The following is a 12,318-nucleotide window of genomic DNA, read 5'->3' on the forward strand; positions in this document are numbered from 1 at the left end:
CAAGAAGACAGCTCAGGATGGGTGCACAGGAGGTGTCTATGATTCCTTGAAGGATGTCTCTTTTGTGAACAATGAAACACTCTGCTCAATAAATAGCAAAAGAGAAAAAATATTTCCTGAGACATAGAAGAAGGCCTGGGAAGGGGTACAGACACAACTGATAGCAGTGGTTTCCCTCAAAGGAGGAGCAGGAATAGACAGCTATATTTTAGCTATATTTATTTTAGCTTTTACATTGAGAAACTTCATGTCACTTGTAAACTAAATAATATTTAAAAGCCCAAATCTCCAGGATACAGAGCTATCCCTCATCCTACTTTGAAATGTGTGACAGAGAAAAAAAAGTCATATATTTCTCAGTAAACATTCTAAAAGGCATTTGTAACATATCTAAGAAATAGAAAGATCAGTCAAATATAGAATCTAGTCCCTGAAAGTCTCTATGACATGCATGTAAACTGTTAAGATTTGTTTGAAAATATTCATTTACTCATTCTAACTTTTCCACTATGCACCTGACCTGTTTTTCAATCCAATATCAAAATATAAGCACTCAAAAAATCAAAAGTGTACATTGTTAGGCCAAATATCATAAATAGCTATAGATTACTAAAGAAAAAGCAAATATTTTATTTATTTTATTGTTCCACAAGCATATTTACATAAATTGAAAGTAAAACAGACAAACATTAGAAGGTGCTTGAAAGTTACATATGTTTGAATAGAATTACTGCTATACTAATTCCAATGTTCATTTCACATCATACAAGACCCAAATGAAGTGAACACACATAGGTGAAAGAATGATTTTCTACATAAGTCACGTCTAGTTCCATGATTCAATACTAAATATTCTTCAATTACCTCTTTCAAACTATGGGTTCAAATAGATACTATTTCAAAAGTAAAGATTCTCTTTTCTATTTTATATCATTGAGATTATTAAAAATATAAAAAGACTTCCTTATTATTTTTCTGGCAAATATTACTAAGCTGCAATATTTCATATGCAAAACAACTCATGATGAGCCATACACTGCATTACTTCTTTTGGCACAATATGTAAGGTAAATCAAAATAAAAAAGTGCACATATTTTTCCAGAAAAATAATTTTTACCCTCACAAGTAATCACAAGAACAGCAAAGAAAATAAAACAAAAATCTGTATTGTAGTTGCTAACTTGAACCATGCCAATGAACATTCAAAAGATTAATCAAAGGCTTGACAGTTGTTAACAGTTCAACATGGTTCCCATAATTATCCAATTAAACATATAATGCAAATAGTAGAAGTCTTATGGGTTCCACAGAGCATGAATATCAGGCTGCTTCAGAAACTATTAACTGTAATGTACTGTCTGCTGAGTCAGAAGAAAGTGAAAGGGGAACGAACACATTTATAGAGGAAGGCAAGCGGAAGAAAAATAGAGTGGGGAGACACGTAACTCAACCACTCTTTATGTGGTCATATAAACACAACAGACAGTGGTAAAATCCAGAAAACAAAATTTAAGTAACAATTATTGTAAAACCAAAAGAATGCAAAGCAATGACTTTACCCTGTAATTCCTACTGGCTGCACTCTACCCACAGCATACTTCAACCACACTTTTCTAGCTCACTGCTAAGTTAGAAACATGGATGTAATTATACTTGCTGGCTTTTGACTCTGTCTATAAACCATGCAGAGATAAACTGCTATTAGTGAACATACCAACTCCATATAATTGTGTTTTGACATTATAGGTAAAAACAGTGAGAAGGAAAACTAACCACAGCAATTATAAACAGCATGCTCAAGGGCACATCAGGTCACTTATGACCTTGACTAAACTGCTGTAATCCCTAAACTGCATTTTCACACGTTCAGATGCACACACACGAACACCCACACCTGTCTTTTTAGGAAAATAAATTTCGTAAACATAAAACTACTAAAGTTATACTCATAAATACTCCAAGGACTATAAAATATGCACTGTACATTCAAATATCTGTACTTTTTTTAAAAATCTTATTATATTTTAAAAAGCCAAATGTAAAATATTCTATTTTCTAGCTGTATCTACTTGAGGGAAAAGAAGAACTGAGAAAATCTGATTCCGTATCAAAACTTCTGTTACTGTATAAGCTGGGTTAAGGCTACATATTTGGAGAATAATTTTTAAATGCTTAAGTTTTATCCTGATAACATATTTCAATAATTATTCAACTATTTATTTCATTTTACTGTCTAAAGACAGAACTATTACTTTTTTCTCTTTTGATAGTTGCTGGTCTTCACCACCACCACCACCCAAGTGGTACCAAAGGGCATTAAGAGGGCAATAAATTTTTAATAAATTGCTTATGCATGATGCTCTGGAATACGGTGCAGTATTGTTTTCAATGACTTTTCCTCTAAAGCACACGTGATTTATACCATCAGCAACAGTACAAATGTGAAAATAACAATGTTATACTATATGTGGTGGCCCACTTTGCAAGGTCCAACTTATGTGTGACATGATTTATTTTATGAAATTATTCATAAAAATGGCATAAACATAACCTTTAGAATGTATTAATGCCATTCAAATAATCTCATATATTTGCATATTTCTCAAAACTGTACCTAGTTTTGCTTTTTTAAGGTGATTTCCTTATTTGGTCTTCTCAATAAGCTGATCAGGAATGCAAAAGCATTCCCCTGCCCCCCCTTTTTTTTAACAGATCAGGAAACAGGTTCCTGAAGGTGCAGTAACTTGCCCAGAACCACAGAATTAATGGCAACCAGGCAACCAGGTGAGCTCCTTGTGCAGGGCTCCAGAGCCTGAATATTCAAGTTCAAATCCCTGCTGCTCCTCTTACCCACTGCTGTATTAACCTAGAAACTGCAGCAATGGCTTCCGTATCACGTGCTTATGAGGATTAAATGAGATATGCTATCTAAAGCACTTAATAAGCCTGGCATATAGTAAGTGCTTAATAAATATCAGATGTTATGGTTGTTATTATTGTTACTGTTATCACAGAGGTAGCTAAAACAATTCTATCATAGTTAAAAAACTAAATAACCCCATAAATATCAAGAGAGGAATCTTAAGACATCAATATCCAAAGATTAAAGTCTGGCACACTGTCTAAAAGAAAACTACCTGACACAACTAAATATCACTGTAATTCTTGACTGGGAGATCTTAGGAAATGAGCTGTATTGGTTGTTAAAGAGTTTTAAACAAAATACTCACTGATTTATGTCTTTCCACCAGTCACTAGATACAGGTTTAAAGAATTCGGACTAAATTGAGAAAAAACTGTACAAATTAAAACTGGTAAATGGCAACAGTGAGCGAGTGTCTGAACCCACTTTATCTTGGGGATCAAAGTTCCCCTGTTTTAACTGCCACATTCCAGCCTGGACAGAATAGTTTCTGTGTAACTAACTGGCAAGTCTAGCATCTTGACTGAAAGTTCACAGTTAAGGGCTTTAACATAATGTCTTAGAGGACAATGGACTCCTCATTCTGAGCAAGAGCAATCCTGATAGTGTGCAGGGCTGCACGAACTCTAGTTAATCCAGCCTGAGCCTTTACTGTTCTTTTTATAAAAACATCTTTGAAAGGAAATGGAAGGAACAGAAAGACAAAAGGATCTATGGTCATGTTTTGGGGCAAATATATAAAGTTGATATATCTGACTGGTTTGTGCTGGCTTCCAGGAAAACTGGAGAAAGTTCTGTCACTGTTTTTCACTGAGGGTCAGAACAGCAGTGTCTGTGGGACAAGGAACATTCAGGCAGGTAGAAAGAAGAAATATTTATACTGGACAGCAAAAAGAAGCCGTATAATTATTTCTTCCTCTAGGTACAACCACATTGAGATTTGGTGATAGCTTTTTAACACTGCTTCACAAGCATATATTATAAAATGTAACTTACAGCACCTTAAAAATTTGTTTACTTAGAAAAGATTGAAAAACAAGCTATCAATGAAGATGTAGGCCCTGACTGGTTTGCTCAGTGGATAGAGCGTCAGCCCAGCATGCAGACAGACATCCCAGGTTTGATCTCTGGTCAGGACACACTTGAGAAGCGATCATCTGCTTCGCTTCCCCTCTCTCTCTCCCATCTCTTTCTCTCCTCCTCTCATAGCCAGTGGCTCGGTTGGTTCAAGCATCAGCCTCAGGCACTGATGATAGCTGGATGATTCAAGCATTGGCCCCAGACAGGGATTGCTGGATTCTGGTAGAGGTGCCTGTGGGAGTCTATCTATCTCCCCTCCTCTCACTTAAAAATAATAAGTAAATGTAGTAGTGAAATTGGGACTATGAGTAAGAAGGGATCAATCTCTAGAGATTTATTCAACATATTTAAGTTCAATTTCTTTAACCATTATATGATGATAATACCTACTTCTTTGGGTAACTGTAATGATTACATTAGGCATATAAGACATTCTCAATATGATGTTGTTACTTTTATTATTATTACCAATTATTATTACCATATAAATTAATCAGTAATTAAAGGGATCCTTGTGTTTCTAAAGAGAAAGGGGAGTCATTTTGGATCTTTTCATCACATTATCTTCCTCACTAACTTTCACTATCTCATAGAAGAAGGAAATCTATCCACTCAACCAAAATGTGAGTAAAACATAAAGGGATAGGGAGGAGGGGAGTTTCTATTCTGCAAGCCTTAGGATGATTTACAAATTTCATAACCTGTGATTTCAATACTCCACAAAGCCAGCACCCAAAATTCAAAACTAGTTCTGACTATTTAGAAAAATTTAACAAAGAAATTATTAGCGAAATAAAAATATATGTCCTTTTTCATGTATCTATTTTCTTCAAAAAACTGTCCTCCCATAAAGAACCCAGAGTACATTTATTTACTCAGGTGTAAGCAGATGTCAATAAACCTGAGAAAATATCCCAACTTTTCTAACAAATAAAAAGAAAAGATGAAGAAATAATAATCTAAGACTTGTAAGGAAAATCATTAATTTAGCATGATGTGAGTGAAATAAGGGGGTTTTACCAAAAATCAATCATAAAGAACATGATGCTTATTGTTGAAGAGTTGGATTACTATGTATGGCCCTTGACTTGCTTAATCCTCTCTTTAAGGCTGTTTTATTTTCCCGATGTATCCTTTGTGGTCTACACAATAAACACATCCAATTTCAGGGTCTCATACAAAAGCACAATAGAATAGGAGGGAACAACAAATGAGAATGACTGATTAGTTCAGGAGAAAAGATTAACTTGGAAATCACTATAACTTTACTTTGTAGATCAGAATGAAACAAAATGGAAAGAAATTACTTATAAATCAAAGATAAAACATATGATTATTTCACTCCTTTTTAAAATGTGTAACTAAGTTAAAATAAGCTGATCCTTTTAATATGCCGAGATTATCCCTCACTGTGTAACATTTTCTTTCGTTCCTTCTACCCTAATGTGGATAGAGTAACTTTTCCATCTAGAATTAGGGTTAAGAAAGAGCTCCAGAGACAAATTTGGACTCTGTCACTCAACTAGCTCAACCATGGAGTTCTCATTTATGAAAGGACAATATCTACCTCACATGGTTATTGAAGATTAAACAAGTCATACACAAATAAAACTCTCAAAAGAATACCCGATACATAGTTAAGTGCTCATTAAATGTTAGCTGGATGACTATATAATCAAAAGCATTGCGGCAAATGACTACGGCCCAGAAAATCTTACCCACCTTTACTCAAATTAGCTATTGAGAATCAGGTCACTATGTAAGGCCTTTTCCAAGTCATTAACTCATTTAGTCCTACAAAAAGCTTTTAAGATTGGTATTATTTCCATTTACACAGAAGAAAAGGAGCATGAGAGACTTTAAAACACTCACTGAAAGTCATACAACTAAAAAGGATGTTTTTAAAACAAAGGTTTCGGACTCAGTACTCCTGTATGACACTGTTTTCATGGCTCCTTCCAGCAAGATCCCTCTCCCTGAGCGCCTAGTCACTTCTTCCAGGGATAGTCACCCCTAAGACTAACATGTTAGTTGCAAAACTTGTAATAGATCTGCTGACTTCTGAGAAGTTGGAAAAAGTAATGGGTGTATCCCCAATGCCATGTTCTATTCTTTCACTTGTTCCATTCATTGTAATCATCCTCACAACAGATACTCACTATTCCTCCAAGCTTCACTATGGTTCTTGATTTTCTCACTTCTGAATGGCATGGTGTCACTGCTGCTCAGAGCCCAGTGCAATGGCTCCAGTCAGGAGCAAGGCCAGAGTTCAGAAAGACATCCTGACCTGTTTCCAAGGTCCTGCAAGAAAAGCTACATGCTCCAAGATGCCACAGAGCATGCTTATTACTACCATATACAGCCTACAAAAATATTTTTGTCATACAGTGAAAAAAAATCACATTTGTTCATCAGAATAATCCATTCTCAGGTCTCACCATTTTCTCAGAAACTGTCGCAAGTTTTCATAAGTCATTTCTTTTACATGATATTTGTACAATCACTACCATTACTCTTTCCACAAAATATTTAGTATCTAATGGCAATGCTTTTCAGCAATGGCAAAAAAGAATAAACATCAAATAATTCTTTTTAAATTGTCTTTCCCTCCTGTAAAGTTAGTAAAATGTCTGTCTTCTCTATACATGTTGTAATTCCAGGGCTGAGCACAGTGCCACATACATGGTAAATACTCAGTGAATATTTGAATGACTGAGCAACTTGTTAGCAGACAGATAGAAGAATGGCTTTGAAATATCATAAAATGGCAAACTGAGACATTTCCTTTTAAACTTCAGTGATCATAATCTTACTATAACGGCACATCATAATCAATAGTCACCTATACAATCAACACTGTATATCCCCTTATGGGAAAGGGGAAGAGAAGTATAAAAAAAACCAGAAAAGCTAAATCACTGCCCTCTAAGAACATATATTCACTTTTTATTTGTCTGAGGAGTCGGGAAAGCATAGAAGAACTGAGAATTTCACACACTAAATTCCATCCTACCTTCAGGAGATAAGCCTGGTAAGCTTTAAAGTTGAGAGCTACTTTAAAAGAGCTATAAAATATAGGGATAGTCAAAGGATTACCACAGTCTTCATTTTATATTATTTTTCTAATTATGAGGAAATAGATATTTTAAAAAAGCAAAATATATTAGAAAAAAATATATATATATATATTATTGTTGGGTATGTGACTGTATCAGTCCACTGCTTTTTGTAACAAAAGTACAAATTTGCATCCGATCTGATACTTTAGCCCAACAATAAAACACAACTTATCACACTGAAACAATTCTCTTTTTCTATTGAGTTTGGGACCCACACTTGATTTTTAAAATAATAATAGTGATGTAAACTGAATTCAGAATATTTTTTAAATATTTTTGCATAATATTCTGTTATCCAGATTTTTTTAGCTGCCTATAGAATTATAGGCTCAATTCTAAAATATCTAAAACAAATTATTAGATATATGACACACAACAAATTCAAGATTATAACTATAAACAATACTAACACTAGAATAATATAAAACATTTTTAAACAATGTATATAGCATTACACTAAAATCTAAGAGCTAAGATATACATAAGAATTTAGATGTTAGAATTCAATGTTACTACCCACACTTTAAAAGAGAGAGATTAACCAATCAAAGCCATTTAGTATTGAGAATTTTAGCATTATTGGATTAAAGCTTCCCATTAGATCTTCCTTTTACTAAAAAAATTTTTAAACAACACCAGATCAAATTAGAAGTACAGTGCATCTGATTGCCAAATAGAGTTCGTTTATATAAGAGGTGAATTCTCGGTTATCTGTTTCATTTTTTGTTTTGTTCTATAACCCCTGAGATAAACCTGCTTTAAGACTCACCTCCTCTATGTGACTTTTCCAGAACAGTCCTTCAGGGTGTCCTCCCAGAGAGTTCAGCAAACCTAACTATATACAGCAGTTGGTGAGACTTAGTTGTATACTTGTTCCATTATCTTTGGCATTTTTCATTCTAATATATACTGCAAGTTACCATTGTCCTCTGTTTTCTACTTGTAAATTATTTTGGAAGAAGTCACCTGTATTTTCACAATTTTTTCCCTAACTCCTTAAAATATTAAAGGTACTCGGCATGGTACTACTATTCAATAAATGTACTTCTCAATGATTTTCTTCCTTTTTCCCAAGTGTTATATTTTATCCTTGAAAAACATTTTAATAAACTCATATATCTACTTCCTTGACTATATGATGTACACAGAATCATAGTAGTAATCACATAAGAATCGATATACCATATATATGTGTACACACACACACACACACACACACACATTTTGTAAAACCTAAGGTTGTTGTTATTCAGTGACTACTGAGAAAAAACTGGCAACACCAAAAATTTTTAGGCACTTAAAGTACATCACCAATAAAAATAATTTTTAAATTGTGTAACATATTTTTAATAAACAAGACTAAACAGTCAAAACTGTTCTTCAGAGAATATAACCTTACAGAAAATACTGAGATACTTCTTCCAAACTTTTTGCGGGAACTATAATTCAGTGCTATTGGAGACATAAAGGAGAAAAAATATATATCACTATTGAAGTTCATGAAAAGGTTTGGATTTTAAAGTCTTGGTTTCCTGCATAAATACTATTGCCTCAAGTATCCCCTGCTAGCAACAGATATTGGGTATGTTCTCTTTTGTTTCTGATTATGTTTATGTCTGGAACTTCTTTATAACCCAAATAAAAGACCTTATAAAAATGAATAGTTGTAAAATATACTACATTCTAAGAAAAAAGTTATATAGGAATCCAGCATGTCTTTACATTCCTAGGAAAGGCTATTTCTTTAAGTCAACCAGAAACACTGAAGTGAGCATTATGATTTGCTGTTCTTCCACACCACTTATTTCTTCAAGGATTGATTTGAGACATTACAAAGCAACTACGATGCTGTATTTTATTTTTGGCTATATTAATATTTTTCTTCCCACTTTTGGCAGAGTTTTGTCCCTAACTTAATCTTCCAGAATCCTCAGCATGGGTGGTGAGCATTCAATGAACAGTTAAGTACTATTACCTACAATGTGCAGACACAGTACAGATTGCTGATTAAAATTCTTATCAATAATTGCAAACATCTTACAGAGAACCTACAATATGACAAGTACAGTGTTAAGCAACTCAAAAAGCACTTTCTCATTTCACCCTCACAACTGCCAAGCACAGTCAGCGCCCACTCCAGAGCTCAGAAAACTGAATCCTAGAAGACACAGAGTGAATAGTAAGTAAACAAATATCTGAACCTGGAGCTTGAATCCAGAATAAGCTCTATTGCTAATATGGGTATTATACTTCATATAGTCATATTCTACTCATTCTTAAAATTTCAAGTACAGGTACATATGAGGTGGGAATGACATTCTCTTTTAACAATGGAGAGACAAAAGAATACAAAACAAGTCTCAGCAAAAACCAGATTTTCCCAGTTTGAGGAGCTTCCCTTGTATTATCTTAGTAACACTCATCTGATTTGTTCCTAGTGTTCTCTATTCAGTTTAAGTAATTTATACTCATTCATTCAAAAAATACGTATTACCTATTAAATAGAGCACCCCTGTAATATTTCCATTGATTTTGATGTTATGCACTTGCACAACACCCATCTTTTATTCATCTATTTTCCCATCTACAATTGTATCTTTTTACATGCTTTCAAAGTTTCCCAAACATAAACTATCAAGCTAGAAATTAACTACTAAAAATAACTGATATTAAACTTTTTCTAATACTGCTAATAGCTTTACTTTAGCTTTCATCTCTGCTGTATTCAGTTATGCCTTGATATACACGAGCACACTGCAGGACACTGATAAAACATAATTCACAGGTAAATGTTATAAAATAATTCTGACCTTAGCAAAAGGATTCATTTAAACTTTCCTTTTGGAATTTGAATTTCCTTGTGAATTAAATATGTTTTGTTTGCTAAAAATTTAGCTAAGAAAAATTCTTAAAATTTTAAAAACATCTCTTAAATAAAATAAGATGTTTTTAAATGTGGATGTTTGTTTCAAACTTTAAAAAAGCAATTTTTTAAAACTAAGATGAGAGACGTAGACAATGCAAAGGAAAATAGCAAAATAGTAATTATTAAACTAATCTGAAAAATGTAGAAATCCAGGAAGCAGAACTTAAGCCAACTCCTCATAACTGGTTCCATCCTTTCTTCCAATACCTAATGTTCAAAAAATAGTTTGTCTTACAAATTGATCTCAAACATGACCTACAATGTTACTGGAAATCTGGCAGGACATTTTCAATGGATCCTTTCTGTTTCCAAACCACCATCACTCCATAGTAATTGACCATATTTAAATAGTATTTTCCATCCACTGAAGAAGAGAAAGGCATAGTTTCTATGAACACCATGGCTGCACATCGACTTCAAAAGAATACATCCTATAAAAAGGTACAGAAGAAGAAACTGGACTCTTGAGTCAACTCATCTCAATAGATCGCAAATGAGAATATAGGCTTTTCATCATGATTTTCCTTTTTATTCTTTTAAAAATTGCTTATTACGGCCCTGGCCGGTTGGCTCAGCGGTAGAGCGTCGGCCTAGCGTGCGGAGGACCCAGGTTTGATTCCCGGCCAGGGCACATAGGAGAAGCGCCCATTTGCTTCTCCACCCCTCCGCCGCGCCTTCCTCTCTGTCTCTCTCTTCCCCTCCCGCAGCCAAGGCTCCATTGGAGCAAAGATGGCCCGGGCGCTGGGGATGGCTCTGTGGCCTCTGCCCCAGGCGCTAGAGTGGCTCTGGTCGCAACATGGCGACACCCAGGAGGGTCGCAACATGGCGACGCCCAGGATGGGCAGAGCATCGCCCCCTGGTGGGCAGAGCGTCGCCCCCTGGTGGGCGTGCCGGGTGGATCCCGGTCGGGCGCATGCGGGAGTCTGTCTGACTGTCTCTCCCTGTTTCCAGCTTCAGAAAAATGAAAAGAAAAAAAAAAATTGCTTATTACTATGTTCACAAAATAACTTTCTCATTATTTATGCTTATTTATGCCCACGTAGCAATAAAACTAACACAAGTAACCACAGTGTCTTTGGGCCTCTCTTAGTCTCAGTACCCACAGCTGCAAAGTGAGAAGGTCTCTAGAGATTCTTCCAGCTCTAAAATTATAAGAGTGAAAGACCTCTTTCTTAAAAAAGAAAGCTTTTTATCTAGATTGAACCGAATGATCTGACTATTGGACTTTGAATTGAGCAACATGAGAGTGTTACTCAAGAGTCAAGTTACACATTTTCTATTTTTCTTTAATAAATAAATGCATTAAAATCCCATATGTAATAACAGTATCCTAAAGCTTCATTAAATATTGCTTAATATTAAGGGCATCGTCCCTCTGCCAAGGTAACCAGAAGCCAAATTCCTAAAATGCCAGAGCCAAGAGGGATGGAAGTCCTCAAGCCAATTCTCTTAGTTGACAGATAAAGAAACTGAGTCACTGAGAGGCTCAAAGTCTCCCAGGTACTCGCAAACAGTAGAAAGATGACCGATTTTCTTCTCTTCCTCTTCAGCATGCTGTTTAAATCACTATGTGGCATAAAGTGAAACTCTACATCAGTAAACAAAGGAACTGAAGATGGTAATTCCATTACCGGGTCACTAAATAATTTAGAGCCTAATTTTTCTTCTTTCTTTTTTTAATGTGAAGACCTTATGTTCAGAAACTTACAGTTCAAAGTATATTAAGTAAAACCATGTCCATATGCAGACACATCTTCTCCCATATGCATCTTAAGAAAATAGCAAACAAAAAAATAATTTATCATCAGCCCCTAGAAAACAAAAACGGAAATTAAAAGAAAGAATGAAGTAAATCTAAATTGTATATTTTCATTCCTTTTAAAAGGATTAAATAACAGAATTCTAAATGGTTTGTTTGTACTTTCCATGCAATATGTAGATTAAGCATGAAATTCTGTTTGGGACACTTTGACATCTGTTTTCAGTGCATTACAATGAAATCTGGGGACTTGATACATACATTTGCTGTAATAAAACTGTCACTAATCAGTGTTTTCCAAAATATTGCCCATAACTATTACTATTCAGTAGTCTCATTTGCATGATCTAATATTGTTGCTACATCATGTTTTTCCCTGACAATGTATTAGCTGGTCCCAGGCACATGGTCTAAAATGGATGCAAACCACTCAATAATCTCAGCATTTCCATAGTACTCTGTACATACGCATGCAATCTATCCTAAAATTGGACTAATACTTCATCCTTC

At 34.7% G+C, this 12,318-nt stretch overlaps 1 protein-coding gene across 10 annotated transcripts in view; it reads right to left on the minus strand.

The window, feature by feature from the left end:
* The window catches only part of NFIB (nuclear factor I B), a 241,171-nt gene that overhangs the window by 208,597 nt on the left and 20,256 nt on the right, over positions 1–12,318 (minus strand). Inside the window, exon 1 of one of the 10 annotated variants that reach the window (XM_066257270.1) lies at positions 11,153–11,171. The exons of the other annotated variants lie outside the window; for them this stretch is intronic. The gene's annotated coding sequence lies outside the window, so the exon portion shown is untranslated. Of the gene's footprint in view, positions 1–11,152; positions 11,172–12,318 lie in introns of those variants that run through there. 10 annotated transcript variants of the gene reach the window in all.

This window comes from Saccopteryx bilineata, chromosome 2, assembly GCF_036850765.1.
Source record: "Saccopteryx bilineata isolate mSacBil1 chromosome 2, mSacBil1_pri_phased_curated, whole genome shotgun sequence".
Lineage (NCBI taxonomy): Eukaryota > Metazoa > Chordata > Mammalia > Chiroptera > Emballonuridae > Saccopteryx > Saccopteryx bilineata.